This window comes from Echiichthys vipera (assembly GCF_963691815.1).
Source record: "Echiichthys vipera genome assembly, chromosome: 4".
Lineage (NCBI taxonomy): Eukaryota > Metazoa > Chordata > Actinopteri > Perciformes > Trachinidae > Echiichthys > Echiichthys vipera.
In genome coordinates, this window is record NC_139829.1 from 14,724,889 (window position 1) to 14,747,415 (window position 22,527).

At 39.6% G+C, this 22,527-nt stretch overlaps 1 protein-coding gene across 1 annotated transcript in view; it reads left to right on the top strand.

Annotated features, from left to right (window-relative positions):
• commd10 (COMM domain containing 10) overlaps positions 1-22,527 on the top strand; it is a 119,057-nt gene that overhangs the window by 56,566 nt on the left and 39,964 nt on the right. The window lies entirely within an intron of this gene.

Genomic DNA, 22,527 nt, shown 5'->3' on the forward strand with positions numbered 1-22,527 from the left:
TGAAATCCGTCCAAGCTGTTGTTATTTAGTGAAGGCTCATTATTTCTCATTAAGACCAACCTGGACTGCTGGTTCAACAGATGGGAGTTCTGGGAGGCACAACGGACCTCCATTGTGTGTTTGTGTGTGTCTGTGTGTAAATGGATGCATGCATATGTCCTTGTTCATGCATCTGTCCTTATGTGTGTGTGTGTGTGTGTGTGTGTGTGTGTGTGTGTGTGTGTGTGTGTGTGTGTGTGTGTGTGTGTGTGTGTGTGTGTGTGTGTGTGTGTGTGTGTGTGTGTGTGTGTGTGTGTGTGTGTGTGTGTGTGTGTGTGTGTGTGTGTGTGTGTGTGTGTGTGTGTGTGTGTGTGTGTGTGTGTGTGTGTGTGTGTGTGTGTGTGTGTGTTCATAATTCCTCTCTCCTGCTCTTTGAATCCGAACTTGAGACGTTCCCAGGCTCCCAGGTGTTGTTCTCCCATAAATATTTAATAAACCATCAGATCAATCCAGTGGCTACCCATTAGATATGTTATGTTCAGCTTTAATCAGAATTTTAAAAAAAATCCTTGTAACACACAATGTTGGGTACTAACAGATTTCAGTTTCATTTAAAAAATACTATTGGGCCGTCAAGTGCGAATTCAAGGAAAGCTGGTTTGTAAACAAAAAAAAACAACACTTCATTCACACATAAATCCAATCTAAAAATAAAAAAGTAGTAGTAAAGTAATAGTGCAAGGATTAAAAGAAGAATAAAAACATTTAAAGACACGGGGGTTAATGGCAGTGGCCAATTCATTGCTGACCAGGCAAGGTGTTCCTAATTTTAACCTGCTTACTCACAATATTTTTCACATGACTTTTTCAGATTATAAGTCAGTTAATAACATGTTCATTTATTAGTATGCAGTTAAAAGTGCAAATTCTTCCATGTCATGATTTTTTGGGGATTTGTATGGCCAGTATCGTGATGTAGTTCTGTTGGCCTCATTAAACACTGATCTCAAGGATGCATTCATGGAGAAGATGAAAGGAGAAGTCTGAAGCCATGGTTGCCTGCAGGAAAACGGTGGATAACAAGCTTTGGTTTTGGAACGAGTTTCTTCCCCAAGTGATAAAGTATCTCAAGGTGCTGTTCGTTAGCAAGGTATCAACATGTGGTCTGTTTGTTGCAGTGTTGGCGGACGCAGGTGTTTTACCGGCTTGCCGTGGTGAAGAGGAAGCTGTACCTCAGTTTACCTGTCAGTTGAATTATGTTCCAAACCATACGTGCACATTAATGTTTCAGTTAGTGATTCAAAGAATGAGATCATGGACAAAGTGAGCCGAAATTAGCTCTCTTGACAAGTTTCATTTCAAGTTTTTGAAATGAAAATATAGTTTGCAGTAAGCAGACTCATTGCAGACAACTTTCCCATGTGATTCTGTTACTTTAAGTGTCTAACTTAAGTTGTGTTAATAGGATAATTGGCATGTAGAGAGGACATAAAAGCTCAAATACAGACTACAAAATCACTCCCACTTCCTCCTTTCCTTGTAAAATGGATGAATTCCCCATTTACTTTACTATGGGAACCCTACTTGCAGCTGCCGCTCTCGGAGACACTAAAAGTATCTAAATGTAGTATACTACAACAAAAAAGAGACAATCATCTGTACTTTCTTTCTTTTACTGCTACATTATGTTAAACTCAGAGTAAACCTTAAACATTTGTGAATGGAGATATGAGCACACATATACAAGTACATAAAAAACACACATTTGGACACAAACATTAGATTTGTAAAATTAAAAAAAAGACTCCTGACTCCACCTCTGTCCTGAGTGTTTTCCAGTTGACAATTTTTGCCACCATGCAAGAAACGCCTGCAGCAAGAACGAGCGCCGTGTTCCACAGCATGGAGAACAGATGGCAAGGCCGAGCAGAGATGGCCGCCTGGAAAAAAAGAAGAGAAAAACTCACACACTGAGACTCACACTGAGAACCGGCAGAACACAGCACACAGAGTCCCGACGACAGCGATAGGGGGAGTGTGTGTATTTATGTCCAGTTAGTTGTGTCTCTGCGTGTACTCGTCAAAGCTGTTTGCATGCTCTGGTGCGTGTGATGAGGCAAACTGAGTTCGGCTGGACACCACACAAACTTACTTGCTGGTTTCTGCGGAGCGACAAGTCGGGGTTTGCTGTGCTTTTCCAGCCTTAATAAGTGTATACTGGACTTAGCTCAGTGTGTGGCTGCAGACCTACAGGGCTGACAGAGCTTGGCCACAGATGACAGACACTGATTGGCAACTTCTAGGATGCACAAAAGCAAGCAAACAGTTGAACCCAGTGTTTACCACTCACAATAGTAGGGGTGGATCTGAAAACATCTTTTTTTTTTACTCACGGTGTTTTCCTCCACTGAAAACAGATTTTTTTAGGAAAACCTCCTGCAGGGTCTCATTATGTATTGTGGATGAGGAAGCTTTTTTAAATCAAGCTGTATCCATGATAACACCTTTTGTTCAGCCAAACAGAAACCAAAATTGACAACACACCAGAAAATGGAAAATTTGAGGCTCAGTGACATGCTGGCTTGGGGGATGTGCTGGGGCCTCTGTTGGATATGGCCGGAGTCAAAATGAACACGGATGAGAAATTGTGTTTCCTATTTGGCTGAACAAGGTTGCATGTAATTGGATGCTGTTTCAAAAGACTCTTTGGTCCGCTTACAAGGAAAGCACTGTCACCACAGTTTGAAAGCATGAAGTTTAGGCAATTGAAACAATTCCATTGAAGTTAATGGATTTCCGAAAATGTCGCTGCTGTGTCGAACCCTAGGGCATGTTTGTTAAAATGGTGTTTGTGTCCAACCGGCTTGACTCCTCACCAAATTTATGAGGAATATAAGCTGCTACGTAGAAAATACAAATCCCACTGCTGATTCGAATCATTTTGTTGTGCTCAGGTCAAATATTCGTGCTCACAGACCTTTTAAGCTAAATGGTTGCAACTTCATTTAAAGGGTCGTCAGCGTAAAACAGTAAAATCATGTGACCCTTCTAAGGCACTTTGTAATACATTCGTTCAATCTGTTTATAGTCTAAACTGTCACGTTCAGCTCAGTACAAGACTAACTCATACAAGCACTGTACCCAGCTGTAAGGTTCATAGCTCAGCGACCTATTATTTACGACTGACTTGCCAGATCATGATTGTTTCTGTGGCTTTTGTGGTCTTTTAATAGGCTTTTAATAAGAAAGTAACATGTATCACAGCCGAGTTAAGGAAAGCTTAACTGCTAAAAGTTGCTGACAGTCAGTATGGTCAGTTCAGTTTGAAGAATTGTTGTTAGAGACCATAACTAGTTCAGTGTTTCAGTGTGAACAGTGGACTCATCGAACAGACAGCTTTTTTACATGTAGCCAAATAAATGTGGACACAGCCTTCTACCATTGACAAAACAATGCAATTGTAAGAGTATTCATAAGCGTATGTGAGGACGTTGTGTGCATGGATCCGTGTGTGTGAACTATAAACAAAGTACTGTGCACAGTATTCTCCATCGGTGCAACTATGCTTAGCCTTTAACAACCTCTACTTCTAAAAGACAAAGGGGACACGATCATGAGTGTCTTTTGTAAAAGATGAACAACAGATGAGAGCCACAAAATAATATTAAGCTGCACAGATAGCACCAGTCGGCTTTTATGAGGAATAACCCTTCACAATGGCCAAGCAAGCAAAGAGCAGCTAATAAAAAGTGAACAATAGCAGTAGTCACGATAAATCTGTGTTGTGTCAAGAACAATTTGTTTTGCATGCCATTGTCCCTTGTGTGTGCCATGTTATTGAAATATTTATTACTGTGCTCTCTAGCAGAAAGTGGTGCTATAATAGGACACTATCTGAATACAAATGTGACCAACCTGCTGAACCTTTGTCAGTATTCCCCACATTTCTATAACTGTCAGTCTGTTTACAGGCTGTTTATATTGCGAATAACCTGATAAAGGTAATAGTTCAGTTAACACATTGTCATGTTCCAGAGGTTCCCAGGAATCCAATGTCCCCAATATTACCAGTTAATATGAATGTTTGACAGATGAGTTAATGTCCAAAAGGATGTATGGTAGTCTACAGGAAACTGTATAGAAATAGGGCTTTGCATCATTCAGCACATTAAACCACTGACAATAAATCAGTGCACTTTAATTAAGAAATGGATATATATACAAGTTGTACTGAGTTTGATTTTAACTTAGATTTGACTAAAATGAACTGGTTAATTGTGTTATAAGTCCTGTTATACATAATCTGTGTGCAGTACTGTCTAAATTAGATTAATTATTGAACTATACTTTGGCACCCAACCAGCCCTGTCCAAGGAGGTTTGAAAACCCCTGCAGTAATTGTTAGAAATGGGGACACTACTAACCTTGATATTAATTAGTAATAAAGTGGATGAAGGCACTTCTTTCGATCCTAAACCTCTGTCAAGGGCATGTTATTTTTTCTGCTACTTGAAGGGCGCATTATTCAGAAAGTAAGATTAGTGATTCTCAGACTGCAGTTATATCCACGGCCCTGTGGTTAATCCACGGATTGGGCGTTCTGATTAATAGCAGATAGGTGAAATAATACATCATTAATGAGGAAAATAATCATCCAGCATAGAACAAAGCTTCTGTTGCTCAGCTGTGCTCATTTACACATGAGAAACATTAACTTAATTTCCGAAGCTAAAAGTTTAGTTATTTTTCTCCTGTCAAGATTATAACTACAGTTTTTAGTTTTGCTGCTTAAATGTGCCACAATATTTTCTGCTGTGACTTTACTGAGCACATAAAAAACATTAACAATCACTGAAAGCAGCCTCTCTTACCATTAAATAAAATCGCTATAGACAGTTCTCATACAGCAATACAATACATATTTTAAAAAGCAACGGCCTACAAGGAGAGTGAAAATACGGTAATTAATTCAAGTGGGTGGCGGGTGGATGATTGAAAAGTTAAGTGGATCCGGATGGCATCAGAGCCAATACGTGCAGTACACTAGTCCACATAAGGCTGGCGTTTAAAGGGAGATGACATTCTGATTGGTTGCATTCAAGTTACACCCAAAACACACCCATTTTTAATGAAGAGACCAAAGCAATTTCTTTGCTCTCAGAATATGTGCCATCTAACTAGCAAGAGTGGAGTTGGACACACCCTAAATGCACGAGCGCCATACACGTTAGAACATTCACCATTGAGCGTCTAAATACACAGAGTTTTTACTCACGGAATATACAATTTTGCTAAATCTTGCAGGGTTAGTATTTGCAAGATTAACTAGATTCATTTGAGATTATTTCCCATCCTGGTCCTGGTGGAAATTTACAAGAAGAAAAACTGTAGAAAAATGAAGCCGAAACAGAATTAGCTTTTGGGCGCAGCTGCCATTGTGTGTGCAGTGGTTTGTTCTGAAAAACCAGCCAGAAGAAAAAGAGAAGACACTGCAGAATGTGCACACCACCCTGGTTGTGAGTAAGGATATCTCTGTCCTACAAAAACAGTTTCTCATTGCTTTCCACGGTCCAAGAGAACCAAGAATTGTTTACCCTCTTGCACCTCTAAACTAAAAACTAAAAACTTATGATAATATGAAACATGTTTGATTTAATGTGATTGCCCTGCGATAGACTGGCGTCCCGTCTTAGGGTGTACCCCGCCTCACGCCCGCGACCCCGTTAGGGACATGCGGTTGAAGATGATGGATGATGATGGATTTTATCGGAGCATCAAAAAAAGCAAAAGACTGACTTAAGACAGCTAGGACTGAGATTTATGACCACCTTATACCAAACAATCTAGATCTCTGGAGCGTGCCACAACTTTAGCAAAACTCTCTCAATAGCAACAAGAAAACGGCGAAACAAATGTGCACTTTTACCAGCATCCGATTTGGTACCAGTTATAGGGCTGACAGTCTCGCTATCAGGGCTGCGTTCAGTTCTCGTCTTCAAGTAAACAACCACTCTCTTACATTTAACATTCAGGTTGAAAGTTTTCTATGACATTTTTCATATTTCCTTTGAAATTTGCACTTGCTCGGTAAACTGTGCAGTTGTTACCTCCGGATGCTCTGTGACACTTCCTCTCACTTAGATTCCTTGTCATACACACCTCTCGAGAGCATCAGCCACACTATGTTCACAAATTTTTTCCTGTTTTGATAGTGACTAAAATGGTTGCATATTATTCCTTTGGCTTTTCATCCATCGTTTATTTCCAGCTGAATACCCACATCAAATATTCAGTGCTGCTCTCTATTTGTTTTCCTGCCATAAATGACCGCTCTGCTTTCAGCCCCAATAACCCACCTGTGGCCAGTCCTCACACAAACAAATGTTTTTTGCAAATGATCAGTTTCCCTGTCTGTTCTCAGATTGTATTCTTTCAGAGTTGTGTTTCTGGCTTTTTTACACTCTTTTATTATCCTGGTAGAGTTGTGTCTTGCTAAAGGGCACAGAGAAAAAGTTATAACCCGAGTGTTTTCCCTGCATGTTTACATAAAGGTTGCTGACTTGAATTGAATTTTGTTTCATTTTCTTAAAATGAATAGGGCCACCTTGCTTCACTTGGAAACTTGTCTTCTTTTCTCACAGCCTTATGATCCTACCAACACTCTCCCGCAACTTTCCAGCTTTATTATCTGCTCTTCCCAGCCACGAGCTCCACTTGACCCAGCAGCCTCCGCTTCCTGTACAGATAACGACACTTTACACCCAGCCTCCCTAAAGCTTCTTTTCTCCTCCGTATCTTCAGGTCCAAAGTGTTCCGGACAGGGGTTATTTAAACTCCTCTTTAGCCACACTGTCCAATCTTTATTACTGACCCTCAACTTTTTAAACTGTAGTCCTTAAAAAGCATTTAAGACTCGAAAATTTAAAGTTTGGTTCTCTCTTTTTAATCACGTTGCTTTATCGACACGAAATGTGACTTGATGAGACATTTGCCGGTATTAAGCATCTATTTCACTGAATTACATGTCACCAGCATCAGTTGTCACCTCATTAAGCCTGCTTGTAATTTGTAATAGGGTGTTTTGCTTTGTGTTGCAACATATCTAAAATTAGCCCACATTTTTGTTTTCTCTGCCCCAGGAGCAGCTTGTCCATCGGCAGTAATTTATGAGTTGAGACATATGCAGTGATGAATGAATGTCAATAAAACTAAAGCTAATACTTTGTTGTTACTGAAACATAGTATGCAATATGTTGGATTCATTCAGTATGTCAAAGGGGGTGTTTTTTTTCCAGTGCAATGCATGAAATGACAGTTTTAGCCCATTAACTACAAATCATGTGTACTTGTTGTTACTGACAGACATTTTCCATAACATGAGCCTGTTTCATACTTTGCAGGGATCTATTTTTTTCATTCATAATAATATGAAAATTAATTTATACAGGCTTGAAACTAGTATGAGATCCATGACACTAGGCAATGAGTCATCTTTATTTTCTTGCCAAAGATACCTTTAAAGGCTTCGAAGGAATGTCTGCCCACATTTTAGAGATAGCAGGCAATGAGTCCTGCATTCATCAGGAATAGTTTCAAGATATCAAATACGAGAGACAAAAATGAGCGATAGACCTCATGAATAAAGTATGATGATGGATCTGGAGGTTCTGTATTTTTAAAAAGTGCCACCATCAGTTGGTCTCAGTTGAACATTCTGTTGCTAGTAGGTGGTGGAGAGCTTTGAAGGTGAGGAGGAGTATTTTAAAATGTATGCGTTGTTTGATGGGGAGCCTGTGGAAAGTGCGGAGAACAGGAGTGATGTGTTCATGGGACCGGGTGTAAGTGAGGAGGCAGCCTGCAGAGTTTTGGACCGTCTGAAGTCTGTGGAGGGAACAGGAGGAGATGCCAGTGAGGAGGGAGTTGCAGTAGTCGAGGCGACAGGAGATGAAGGTGTGTAAGAGAGATTCAGCGGCGGTTGGGGGGTCAGATTGTCCGAACATGTCCGGCCGTTGTTGTCTGTTGTGTTCCAACGGAGTGTTTGGACCCAGAAGTCGTATTTCAAAAGGGGTGTTAAGTCAGACTTAACAGTTGGATTGACATATACATTATCTTTTATCTACTACACAAATGCCCTTGTTGGATCTGTGGGCACTATTTTATTATATCTGTTTTGTGATTGTTTATTTACTATTTGTTTATTTTATTTTTCTGTGTTTCAGTTTAGTGCTTTACCAAACTAGACACTAAGACAATATTCTAAATTACTGGCTAACTGTTGTGTATTTTACTCTTCACTTTTACTTTAGTTGACTTGATTAATTGTATTATTCACTGTCACTGAACAATGTAATTCATTTGACAGCTGAGTTAATTTTGTGAATCCACTTTCCTTGTTACTGTACTAATTCAAGCTTTCTTTTCTTTACTTGTTTATTATATATGTCTTTTTTCTAATTTATTATAATATCATTATATTTGTTGTCCAATACTGTTTTCTCAGTTGTATAGTTGCTTCCTATAAAAGCTAAAGGAAAATGATGAAATAAGGAACGGTCTTGACGTCATCTGAAGTTTGCCTTGGTGCCAGTTCTATTGAAGTTAATTTAACTGGTGCGGCGTGTCTCACTATAACCCATCATATCTGTGCTGTTTCACCTCTAACTGAAAAATGCTTCCACAAAATAAAATTTAAAAAATGATGTGATGTTGAGGGATGTTGCTTATTTGTTTTCCTTAATACCACAAACAGATGGTGGCTCTGCTGTAGCAGCTGCATATAATTCAGCTCAAACTCCTGTTTGGTCCAAGATTAGCTGCTTCATCACAATACATGACCAAACGGGGCAGGTCTGACCTATTATTGATAGAGCTGGCTAACGTAACTCTCCTGAATATCATTTAATATCATAAACAGTTTGATGGTTGGTTTATGATTGATAACAAAGATTCTTTATTACAATCAGATACATGGAGAATCCTACCGCTTGGTGCAAATGACATCTTGACTGTTCCTTAAAAGCCCAACTCGTCTTTAACCTTTATTAGCTAGCTGCAAAGCTGTGCATCTACACACACACTGAGGGCAGAACATTAGACTCAATGCTTCACGAAGCTAGAAGTTTGTTGTTTTTACTCTACTGACATGTACTAACAACAATGGCTATTACTGAAAGTATTGTATGGTTTGAAAAGTGGTTGACATGAATGGAAACATGCAGAATTTGAAGTTAATGGGGCTGATACTTCTGTCTTGTGTTTTAAGGTGTTTAAGTTTTTTAACCACAGTATGAATCATAGCACAGGCAGCAGCATAACAGGCTTTGCCATTCAGAGGTCATACCACTGCTGCTACAGATGCATCCTTATCTCTTTCAGACCAACTTCCTGTCCTCCTCTCCACTCTTGCTTTCATTTTTTCAAAGTCTTTGCTCTTCCAAACCCTCCCAGCCATGACCATGATGTCTTCCTAAAACTCTCATCTTTCTCTGTCTGTCTCTGTTTCTGCTTCCATGCCCTGCCTAGCTGGCTGCACAGTTGGCACAATGAATAGGCATACTCATTCAAGTAGCGTCTCTCTGTTGGTCCACTGCCCTAGGTGGCAGTGCTGGGCACCCAGCCTAGTCTGGCTCAGTCTGGTCTGCTTTCCACTATTGAGCCAAATAGGACCTGCCAGGCTTTACTCATGATTCACATCGTTTCCTTTCCCCTCGTTCCCCAACATTTTTTCTTTGAGTCAGCTTTTCATCCTGCTGCCAACCGAGATGCTCAGCCAGATGGGCAGATTTTCCGATAAACAAGTTGCGGTTTTGATCTTGCGTTAAGGAGCCGACCTTGGCGCAGTGAAAATGCCCCTGGCCCAAATGAACTTAGTTTGCTTCCGTGCCATAAAACATGTTTTTTCTTTATTATATTTACTGTTGGAGCAGGTTAGTCTGACATAGTGATATATCCTTGTCTGGAGCACTGGACCAAATAAATTGGTGTGTAGGATAATAAAGTCGATCTGATACTGCTTGTCCTTTTGGTTTTAAGGGGAGATTCATCTTTGGATTCAGCGTCTGTGTATGCACTGAGGTTGTGTTGTCTATGCAGTGCTTCAGTTCCCATTGTGCTAAATGACCCAAGATGCTACAAACAGATAACACGCAAACGCCAATTGATGATCCCTGTAGAGGACATGGAAAACAAGACCCAGATTTGTTCTTGTATTGTAGAATAGAGTTGGTTAGCACCAGTTTGATAAGATGGTAATATAACACAAAAAGTTTTATCAGAACACAACACTCTTCAGATGCCAGTCATAGAATATGTTTCTCAGACAAGCAACAAAAAGATTACATTTATGATTCATTGTTAGTATTTTCAAAGAGTATCTTTTGCTTTAAAATAAAATAGTTTAAGGATAAGGACATGGTTAGTATGTCTCAGGTCAAGTTGTGTGTATTTCCCCAAATCCAATACACAGTAGGACACAGCCACCAATGTTACTCAAACATTGGATATAATAGCATGCAATACAACAAACTTACTTGCAGTTCAACAGCAATGAGCAAACGGGGACAAGGAACAAATGGATATACTCTTATCTCATCTTAAATGCATGTTTGATGCTTTCCTATCTCATTAATAACAACACTTTCACTAATGTTAGGTTGATACCCACAGTAATTTAACTGTTGGGCCACAGATTGAAGTAGATGGCATCATCCAAAACTAGCAGTTAGTCTGACTGGCTGTATGATGTCGCCGTTCATAATGCTAGATTTGTTTTATCAACGACACTAGAAAAACAACACAGCATAGCAGTAAGCACAGTAGGAACAAACAAAACGCTTATTTTCACATATCTCAATGTAAGTCAATTGCCAATTGTCAATGTAGAAGTGTTTTTTGTTGTTAACTCAACATGACCGTCCAAATTTCTTATACACAGAGTATTTCTCTTACTACATCACCATGGAAAGCCTTTCAACATGTAAAGAAATCCAAATCTTGACGGGGCAGCCCTGCCCACTTATGGTTGCAAAGCTGATTAGACAATCACTGTTTGAAAGAGGGGATTAGGGAAAGGTCAACTGATGACAATTTTCATATTTCTAACATACTTTTGGGAAAACTCGTGCCTTTATCTATCACCACCACCTCTCTCTGGACATTTGGTCTGTTCTGGTCCAACACAAAGAGGACATGTTCTGAGCAGCCAGTGTCTGCTGAAGACATCTCCGGAGTCTAGCTGGCACCGCCAAGACACGACAGCACTGTCACCACGCACTAGACTCTCTGTCTCCCTGGTCATTCTTCCATGGCCTTCCTTTACCCCACTTGCTCTGCCTCTTTCTCTCACTCTCTTTATCCTCCCTCCTCACAAACTCATCATGTCTTGCCTTCTCTGTCAATACGTGTGACATCACTTCTGTTGTTCGCGCTTTCTGTCTTGCCCCTTATTTCTCACTTCTGCCTCTCTTTGTTCTCAGCATGTAGCCGTGGCAGACACTGCAGTGACTGTGTCATAGTTCATTGTTTGCAGTCCTGATAAATGAAAATGTGTTATGATTAGTACTTGAATGTGATTCTGGGCCCTTATGACAGTGAACAGTCAATGGCTGTCATTGCTGTTTTGTGTTGCAGGGTAACAAGCGGTTTTCCCATGAGCTTCTTTTGTTGGCTCTGCTTTTATTGCTGTTGTGTGTTACTTCTTGTAATTAAAGTTTGTATATTACTATTTAATGTAAAACTTTATAACTTTCGTGTTTGCTGTCCGGTGTGTCGCCTGGCCCTTCCATGACTTTGTTTTGTTGCCGTCCTGTTTTTGCTGTAGTTGTTATTTTTGTTGCTGTTTTTCATTTCTGCATCAAAGGAAGCACGCCACCGCCCTTCCCTGTGAGGTCCTAGGCAAGGTAGCACAGGGTGGGTATCTGCAAGGTGTCTGCAGCAGTGGTGTGTTGCGTAAACATTCTCAACACAGATGGTGCAGCATGCCTCTACACATGGCAGGTTCTCAGCCCCGGGAGCTCACTATCCTCCTCCATTCCTCCCTCCCTCCTCTCTCTCTCTCTCTCTCTCTCTCTCTCTCTCTCTCTCTCTCTCTCTCTCTCTCTCTCTCTCTGTCTGCTGTGTCTGTCAGTGTCTGTCAATCTCTATGGTACTTTCTGTCTTCTACACCTGCTGCACCCGTCTCTATTAGCCTGCCTTGTTGTCCGTCTCTGTGTCCGTCTATGTCCCCTCTATGTGCGTGTGCTTTTCCAGGAGCGTCATGACAACTACCTGGGGCGTTGACAACTGACACCAAAAGGTCGTGACAAAACGGCATGTGAGTTGGGATGAGAACGGGTTGGCTTCTCCAATGTCGCAGATGAAGTGCAACTGCACTTAAGGAGCATTCCAGTTTACTTCAACTTCAATCTTATTTTTATAGTTTTGACCCCGGATTCTACTTGTTATAACCAGTGTAGTTGTTGATATCAGGACACACAGCAACACTGCGACTGCTTTAGTCACAGGTAAAAGCGATCTGAAGTGAACCAAAAGTTTTGGTTTTGTAATAATCACTCACTGTATGATTATTTTCACCCAAAACTCAGACCTACAAATTAGATTTATATACCACAAAGAACTTGCCAAAATCTTTTAATGAAAGACATTATTGCAGCCTGTTCACTGCCGATGCTTATTCAGGAATCGCTTTATATTTGCGTCATATGCGAGTCATAGGGAGGTGGTCCTGGGACACCAGAGACGAGAGTTTGCAAGTTGTCCTGCGTGTGGTTAGGTTAAGGCAACAACAGGACTCAATAAATTTTGATTTACATATTTAGAAAGTAAACACAATTTGTGATTCAAGGTTCTGTTGACTTTTTCAATATTCAATCAAGACAATGATATTTACCTACCCTTAGCCAAGTATTTTGAGTGTCTAAACATAATATAATAAGTTTACTCATTACTCATTGGGAGTGAATTTTCTACAATTTGCGACTTCTTTAGGAATATTTAAGAGTTGAACCAGTCTGTGTATTGATTTCTAAATGCTGTAGGTGTGACTAACTGGGAGTTATTTAAAACTGGTGGGTGTGATGTTATTAAACCATTAAACCGTTTCCCCTTCTTTACTTATAGTACTAACACACACACACACACAAACTTTGTGACATTCATCCAGATGCCTGTAAATGAATGCCGGTGTCAAATATGTCCTGTGAAGAAATGGATTGAAATTAAATGCACACATAAACAAGTTGTATTCTTTAATATGTGTAGTCCCCCCGTTTATTGGCTTCCTGTAGTTCGTTTTGCTTCGGTCTGCTTGTCGTCAGTGATAGAGAAATGAAATGAGGAAATGGTAAAAACTGAAAGCTTATTTGCTTTTCAGCATGTTTAACCTGAGCTCTATCCATTTTAGGAGGGCTGCTTCAAATACTGTTTGGTTATCCTTCACAGATGTTTATATTTCATTTAATTTTGCATGTTCAAATACGGCACATATGAAATGGAGATTTAGGAATCTTATGGATAGCTAAATAAATGTCTCTTCTATCAAGGGTAAATTATAATTTATGAGATCCAATGATCCAAGCACCCCAGAACAGCTTTCAATCTTCTGCCGAATGTTCCCATATACACCCAGAAAGTGGTGCTTTCATTTTTATCGATAGCACTTTAAAGCAATCAGACCAGTGCTGCTTTTTTCCTTACTGCGATGGAGGAGTGAAATGGAGTAAGAGGGTGGGAAGATATGAGAGGAGGGGGAGGCGGAGGATGAAAAGAGGTAAAGTAGGACAGAGAGATGACTGCTACAGCCCTCTGGTTAGTTTGGTGCCGGAGCTGGTCTTGTGTCACACCTGATGGAGAAGTTCGAAGAGCATGGTGTGTTACAAACCAATTCAGCACAGATGTCCTGCAGTTATGGATAGGGAATTAAGTTTTCTGTCAAGTGCTGAATTCTCTTGCAGCAGAACTTGCCAAGTTTGATTATATGCTGTCAAGACAAATCTTTTATTTTGTTGTTGACGCTTCAATTAAGAACAGGGACCAAGTGTACACACATCAAGGCAAAAATGCTCAGGTGCAAGGCAAAAAATAATAATAACAGTTTTCTGACATTTAATTGACTAAACAATTAATTAAAAATGAACCAATTAATGTAAAATAATAATAACAATAATAACGTTCAGTTTCTCACATTTCATACAGCTGAATGTCACTGATTTAAGCTACAGTATAATTACAGTATCATAATTTTGATGTTTATTTCTTCAAGATTGATATCTTTGAAATAGTATAGAAATGATGATAGATATATACCTATATATTTAATTATTTATTGGCCTTTCTTTAAGGCACCAAACTTCAGGGCCTGCTGCTGAAGTGTTTTTTAAATGTCTACAAAGAGAATAACAGCTACAAGTAGCCATAATGTCGATGAAATTTAAGTATGAGTTTTTAAATGTGCACATAATACACATAAATATATTTCTTGGGTACTCAGAAGAGAGAGCGTTGAAGCGGATGTGGTCTGGAACAGGAGCAGGCCTGTCCGGGCAACATACTGTAGATATGAGATGACAGATCAGAGGTCGAGGCTGTAAGCAAGGTACTATTACGAGGTACTATTCTCCAGCTCTGTGTTGGCATGGCAGAGGAACAACCCTGCAATACTTCCACTCCCAAATTCTATTGGCTGACAAAATGCTCTGTTTCTCCAAAAGACATTAAAAGAAGAACAGATGAAGACAGAGGTAGAGCAGATCCAGAGACAAAATTGTTATTTTGTAGACCACAGTAATGCAAACTGACAGACCTTTATTTATTCCTCCCCATTCATCTAGTTTTATTTTCCTTGTGCCTGTGTTTGTTTATCCGCAGGTGTCTAGAGGTGAAAATGTCATGATATAAAATTCCATCTTCACTACTTCTCAAATTTTTAATATATTTTGTTCAGAGCGGAGGCAATAGTAAACAGGAATATGAAAAGAGAGGCAAAGAGTAAGTTGATTTTTTAAGGTTAAATTCCTCTACAGCACTGCACTCCACTGTAGGTTTGTTTCCACTAGAGAAAAATAGAAAAATGTGGAGTACATGTAATAACATGCAAAGGTCAAGAGCTTATCATGCCTCTTGATTTGATTTGTCTCCACAAATCTCAAATCTCACCTTGAATTAGTATTCAGGGTACTTTGGGTCACCCTCCATTGAAGATACAAATAATTAAATAAGCTAGTCTGCAGTTTTGAAAAAAAATCTGGACAGTAAATTCTTTCACAAAAAGACTCCATTTTGGCAATACCACCATGAAGTGTTTTTTTTGTTTGTTTGTTTTTTCACTAAAACCATCACAGTCCAAATTTATGCCAAGTGGAGCAGGAAGCTCCATTGAGGTTATAATTATTTGATTTGTTTCAATTAAAATGTAAACAGGCACTTTCCATTCATCATTTCTTTTTGTTGTACAACAGATGTGCCACTATGAATATATATATTTAGTCCATAAATGAATGCATTCAAAGTGTCCAGTGCTCTTTGAGTGTCTCTGCTGCAAAAGTGCTTCTTATCAGCATAGGATCCAATCTTCCTCTATGCTTCTAATCAGCTTTAATTTAATATATTTTCAGTTGGATCAGGATTTCAGGGTTGGTGAGCAAATCTCTACAACTGAGATCTCCTCCAGCAGAACCAGAGATCTCTTTTTCGTTCTTCACATTATTCATTCTTGTCAAAACATGTTGCCTACATTACCAGTATTTACCGAAATTAACAGTTCGGTTCAAGATTTGGGTGTGCTATGAGTGTGCAGTTCCCTCTTGATCCCCAAAGGTTTTTTTTTCCACACATATCCAGTAGTAAAGTCTATATAAAGACTGTAAGATCTTTGGAGTCTGGATCTTAAAAATCAGACCATCATTTAAATGCACATATCAAATGTCCATCCCTGATGAGAAACTATAAACAAAATCCAGTAACAACCAACAAAGCTGGTACAACAGGGATGGCAGCAAGAATTACAGCAGCCATGGTGATAATGGAGTATGGCAGTACTGTCTGTGCCTCTTTATAATTTCAGGTTTTTATTTACTCTTTAAACCCCACTGGGCAGAACTTTGAACCTCAGGTTGCCTTGCTGGGGCTGAAGAAACAAGATATTGATAACAAAAATAAATGATCTGGTGGCTGGTGGGTACGTTTAACAACACAAGGCTGTAGCCATCACTCATAAATATAGCCATGTTGTTTATGGTTGCCCATAATTTGGACAGCATTTGTATTTTTGGGTTTGGCGTTGTAATTCTGAAGACATTTGTGTCTGTTATGATGCTGAGAATTAGCCAGAAAAGATATTTTTCTTTTCATTGTAATTTTAACAATAGCATTAATACAAGTCAAAGGAGGCTTTGTCATCTTCTTCTGAATACTAAGCCTGTTGTGTGAATTGTGTGTACTTTTGTGTGCATGAATGAGAGACAGTGAGGTCCCACACCTGCTAAACCAAACAGCCTCATTCATGTTTCATTACAACCCTCAGCCCTTAAAGAATCTAATCTTTAAACGCACAAAGCAAGAGTGAAGAAGAACATCTCATTCCTGGGACCTTCCTAATCCCTTTGACTGCTCTCTTCAACCCCCCACTCCACACACACGCACACACACACGCACACACGCGCAAGCACGCAAGCACGCATGCAAGCACGCACGCACGCACACACGCACACACACACACACACACACACACACACACACACACACACACACACACACACACACACACACACACACACACACACACACACACACACACACAGGGGCTGACTCTTCTGAGCACATTGCCCCCATCACATCCAAATTATTAAACAGCAGCTAATCCTGTTTCCGAAAATCCCAGTGCCTTGGACTCCACTGAGAAAATCCTATTGGTGCTGCACATTCCTCCATACGCTTCAGCATATGGGAATCCACTATCCTCCAGACTGCCTTTGTCTCCTTGAAGCCTGCCTTCCCAATGTTTTCTTCTGTTAATTTACCCTCTAAATCTCTGCATCCAATCCATAATCAACAAAGTCTCAAGATTATTATAGCATGCATTGTTGTGCAGAGTATCTCAGGCAGACACAAAAACACACACACACAAAGGGAACACTCGCTGTCTTTCTCAGCCTGCCAGTCGGTTGTTTTGCTGTAACTAACTTAGTGGTTTATTTATTGCGCTTTTTGTTTATTGATAGAGTTATGGTTAAGAATTCATGAGGTCGTATTCTTTGCAGTGAAACGCGAGTGTTTGTTACTCAAAGAGAAGTGAGGACTATCGTATCACCTCCATTCAATCTGTATTGCTCACTTTATTATTAATCGTATGACGTGTGTGCTTGTGAGAGTTTGCGTAAGTGACCGTGTGGGTGTGTGTGTGCAAGTGCAGGGTTGTACGTCTGTTCATATATATGTGTGATAACTGACAGTCTTTTCTCAGCAGCCAGATGATGCCTACTTCATTGTGTGTAGCAGGGCAGCTGCTCCAAGACTTCTGTGCCAACAGCATGGATTAAGTTGTCTATGTCAGTGTATGTGTGTGTGTGTGTGTGTGTGTGTGTGTGTGTGTGTGTGTGTGTGTGTGTGTGTGTGTGTGTGTGTGTGTGTGTGTGTGTGTGTGTGTGTGTGTGTGTGTGTGTGTGTGTGTGTGTGGTAAGTGTGTGTAACTGAGAGTGTGTGTGATGAATATTCCGTGCTCTGTGCTCATCTGAATACCTGTAAGTGCTTTAAGGCCATTGTGGGATTTCAGTAAGGTTGCATGTGTAGTCGTGCGCTCTCAATTAACCATCTGTCTCTCCGTGTATGCCTGTGGTTGTTGAGGTATTCATATACTGTGTGTGTGCCATGTTAGCTAGCACAGCGTGGCTCTTACCTAGTGTTGTTGTTAATCTCATTAGCGCACACTTGCTTTCCCACCACATGGCAAACACATACCTCTGCCCTTCTGCCCATAGTAGCCTCACTCTCATATGCACACACAAACACACAAACACACACACACACACACACACACACACACACACACACACACACACACACACACACACATACACACTCACACACACACACACACACACACACACACACACACACACACACACACACACACACACACACACACACAGGACAGAGTGATGGGAGGATATGAAATTTTGATATCATAATCGGGGGATTCATTGTTCAACCGAGTGCGTGTGACAGGACATAAAAGTTGTCAGCCTACATTATATTGAAAATAGAGGGTTCTGCATATACTTATAAACTGGGGTTACATTCAGGTAACTACTACATACCCCTGTAAGATTCAGAACGTAAACAGTAACATATTGTGAACCACATGTTCAAACTGTTCTGGTCCAATGTAATAGCGTTACATTCATTTTCACAGGGAACAATGCAGGAATAAGGAAAGCATGAATGTTGTAGCTTCTATAGTTCCTAATGTTATGAAACCATGGCGCTATGTAACCATGATTATGGCAAGCATTGGTTAATCCCTAACAATGACTTAGGTTTGAGTTTCTGAGGTTAGAGGTTCTTACATCAGTATATACAAGTAATGCATATGCTTTGTTCTTCATTTATATAAATGTATATCATCTAGCAAGTATTAGTAATAATATGTGATTAAATTAAATTATTTCATGCTAATGTAAGTATGCAAAATAATCTATGTATAATGCACCAGTCCAATAATCACACAACTTGCTCAAGACCTGATACTTTTTGATAAATGAAAAAAATGAAAACTGCCAAACTTTCCCATGTCAAGAATGAAACTTTGCTACAAAGAGAACTACAAACATTATTTTCTTTGATAGATGATGAGTTCTAGTGTTTTAAAGATAGAGTTAAAGATAAATAAACACACACACACACACACACACACACACACACACACACACACACACACACACACACACAGAAACATTCATTCTTCCTGCTTCAATTAACCCCTCTGATCCCCTTTAACCTGTTTTCACTCAGAGGTCTCAGATTAAAAAAAAGTGCAACATTTTTATCTCAGTGTAACCCTGCAGGGTATGGTTGATTCTCAAAAATAGTTTAGCATACTAACTTGTTGAAGCTAAAACATTTCATCAACCTCTGCAAAATTAATTAATTGGGTGCATGGCAGCTGTGATGGAGGTACAAAAGCCTCACTGATAACTGGTGGTAAATTGCGGAAGATAAATGACCAATTGAGCTGAATTATATCAAGCAGACTTCGCCTCTCCATCATTGGATCAAAGCAACACTCGCTGGTGTCAGCTGTAATCAAGTCATCACTTCCTTTGCATTTGGTTCTTATACAGATTTATCACACGTGAAAGGACTCTTCAGTGGTTTGAGAAGCTCTGTGTTTGTGTGTGTGTGTGTGTGTGTGTGTGTGTGTGTGTGTGTGTGTGTGTGTGTGTGTGTGTGTGTGTGTGTGTGTGTGTGTGTGTGTGTGTGTGTGTGTGTGTGTGTGTGTGTGTGTGTGTGTGTGTGTGTGTGTGTGTGTGTGTGTGTGTTTGTGTGTGTGTGTTTGTCTTAATCAGAGAAGGATTTTCTGAGCTTCACCCTATCCGTCAGTGCTACGGTGCTGTGGTCCTCTTCACACACTTGTCACAATATTAAGATGATAATGAACTATGTGAAAGATGGTAAAAGCTGCTCTACACTTGTTGTTAATGAGCTTGTCTCTGAGGAGTAAACATAACTGAGTCTCGCTCTGAATCTGTGTATGTGTGTGATTAAATGTTTCAGACTATCTATTCTCTCAGGCTTAGCAGATGCATGACATGCAAGTAATACAGGGTTCATGATGATGAAAAACACTTTGTAACATGCATGATTACCACCCATTCAGCCAGTGTGAACTACTGTAATCGTGTGATCCGTTGTCTGGTGATACATCTAATGTGCAGCATGTGAAAGAACCATGTGTGTAACCCAAACAGAACGCACGCTGATGTGCCAGTATACATTTGTAAGAAGATTTAGACTCTGCTGTCAGCTGTTTATGTTGTTGAATCTTCAGTGTCATATCCAGATATGCTAGAACATGTGTTTTTAATGTTCTATGTTGAAAATATCACGTAACAGTTCAAACATATGTTATTATTTTGACCTCTGAGATGTCAGCATTCTGTAGAGTCAACCATAGGTACTGATACTGAGAATTTTTTTTAACGACGATGGTCTATAACAATGACTTTATGTTACTGTTCCATTAAAGTAAAACTATGCTGTTTTTTTAAGATTACAGTCACATTAATTTTCAGATTCAATCTCTTACTAGGTCATTAATAATTTGTTGCTTGTTTCCCTAACTGGGATGCTGATATGCTCAAGAAACCCCTGAAGGCAAAGTGCATTTGTTTTTTCTGGCCTACATCATAGACAACTAAATAACTTGTTTGAATGTGTGTGGTTGTTGCAGTTAATTTCGTTGTTGTTTGAACGAGTTTCCACAGTCCCTCGTTATTATGAGATGAACTTAAACTTTTCCTTTTTTTTAAAAGTTATGCACTGTACCTGCTGACTCCTTCTAAAAGCATCCATCACAGCTTTTAGAGACCAACACCTGCCCTTTGACTGTGTCTTTGTCGAGGATGTATTCCGCACTTACAGTAGATGTTAGTCTTTACAAAGGCAAACCATCCTTGTTGTTGAGGTTTTTCAGTCTGGATAAAAGAGGCACAGAGCCTCACTGCTATGGCTCAAGTACTCAAGTACAGGACTTATTTATATATTGTATATGTATCTTGTGGTTCGGATTCAGTATTCAATATAATTCTTAAAACATGCCCAAAAGCCTTTTGTTTGTGTCAATGACAGGTATGATGGCGGTAAAACGGGCACAGCTGAACATCATTTGCAGGTCCAAATTACCCATCAACACAGCCAGAATAGCTGGAGGATAGGGATAATTAAAAACAAAAGGAAAGAGAAAGACTGAAAGAGCTATATCTCTGAAATCAGCCCCATGCATATGGGCACTTGAAAGCCATCCCAACCTAAAAACTATAACCCTCACCTTCTCACAGTTTTTATTTTTCGATCCTGTTGTGCTAAGAATGAACTCCTTCTGTGTTGATAATTCATATAAAGAATGATCAAAAATGTTTTATTATTATTATTTTAACAATTATATGACATTTCTAACTTTCTGAGGGGGATAAGTAATTTTATTCTTTTCACATCAGCATGTTTTTTTCCTGTTTTGGCAGTACAGACCTCATGTTTTCTGTATACAATGTGAAGACTTTAATACACTTGGGTGCTGCAGGTTTGATTCCAGCCCAGACTTTGTTTCATGTCTCCCTCTGCCCATCTTCCCAACCATGACGTCTACTATTAAAGCGGAATATCTTAAGATAGCCTCACTTGCCACATAACAGTTCAGTATACCCGCAGCATGCATATCCATCCAGTTTCTTCTTTTTTTTGTAGAAACTGTCAACACGGAGAAGTCAAATAGGAGTCATAGCCCTATATTTTATTCATTGTTACTCCTCTATACAGCCATGTTTTCACTATAGCACTATTGTTTTTCTGGAAACATTTCAGAGAGCAGTCCACTTCATATACACTCAATGGTCCAAGCCAATCAGTCCTTAGTCCTTCGCCATCTGCTGGATGGTCAGATGTTCCCCAGGGAGCAGGGGCCCTCTCTGGGCTCCAGGCCTGCCTGCAAGGCACCATAACTAGACGGAACCACCAGACATTCTCCTCAGGCTAGAGTGTGACCCATAATAACACCCTCCATGGGCCATTTAGCCACCATCATCTACAAGAAGTAACCTTCTGCACTATTTTGAGACTTGTGATTGTGATTTTAGTGTTTGCTCATTATGCTGAACTTTACCAATAATTCTTTTAATATTCAGAAACCTTAAAAGTAATTTCGCAAAAATCATAAATAATAGCATGATTTTAATCACTCTTGTCCTCTGAAAATGGATCTATTAGTTTAGAATTTGATGCTATTACATTTCCAAAAATCGTTTCACTTCTCAAATAGATTTGCATTTATCAGGACATTTTAATTAGCGTCTGTGCAAAGGTTGTAAAACAAGATCTTCTACACACTGAGATTCTTTAAAATATATGAATAACAGAGAATATTAAAGACCTTCTCCTTCATATGACAGTTGGATTGATTTTATGAATGTTTTTTTTTTTTTTCACTTTAGCAATAAAAATGTTCCATTCCAGTAACCTCGATAATAAATTCAATAAAAACGAATTTAATGCAACATAAAGTCACATCGTGACACAATTACCCCGAAAGAGTGTATGAGTGTCACGCTTGATAAATTGAGACACACCAAATGTAAATTCATTATGTGTGGTGAGTTATACTGCCTACTGTACATTAGATAATAAGATTACCAAAGGGTGACCAGCAAGGTCTGCGCTCATGTGAATATGTGTTAAGTGGGAAAGAGTGTGTTTTATTTTCCATTAAGAGGTTCTGATGTTCTCACAGTTCAGTTCTCCCTCAACCATACAGACAGTGCGTGCATGTGTGTGTGTGTGTGTGTG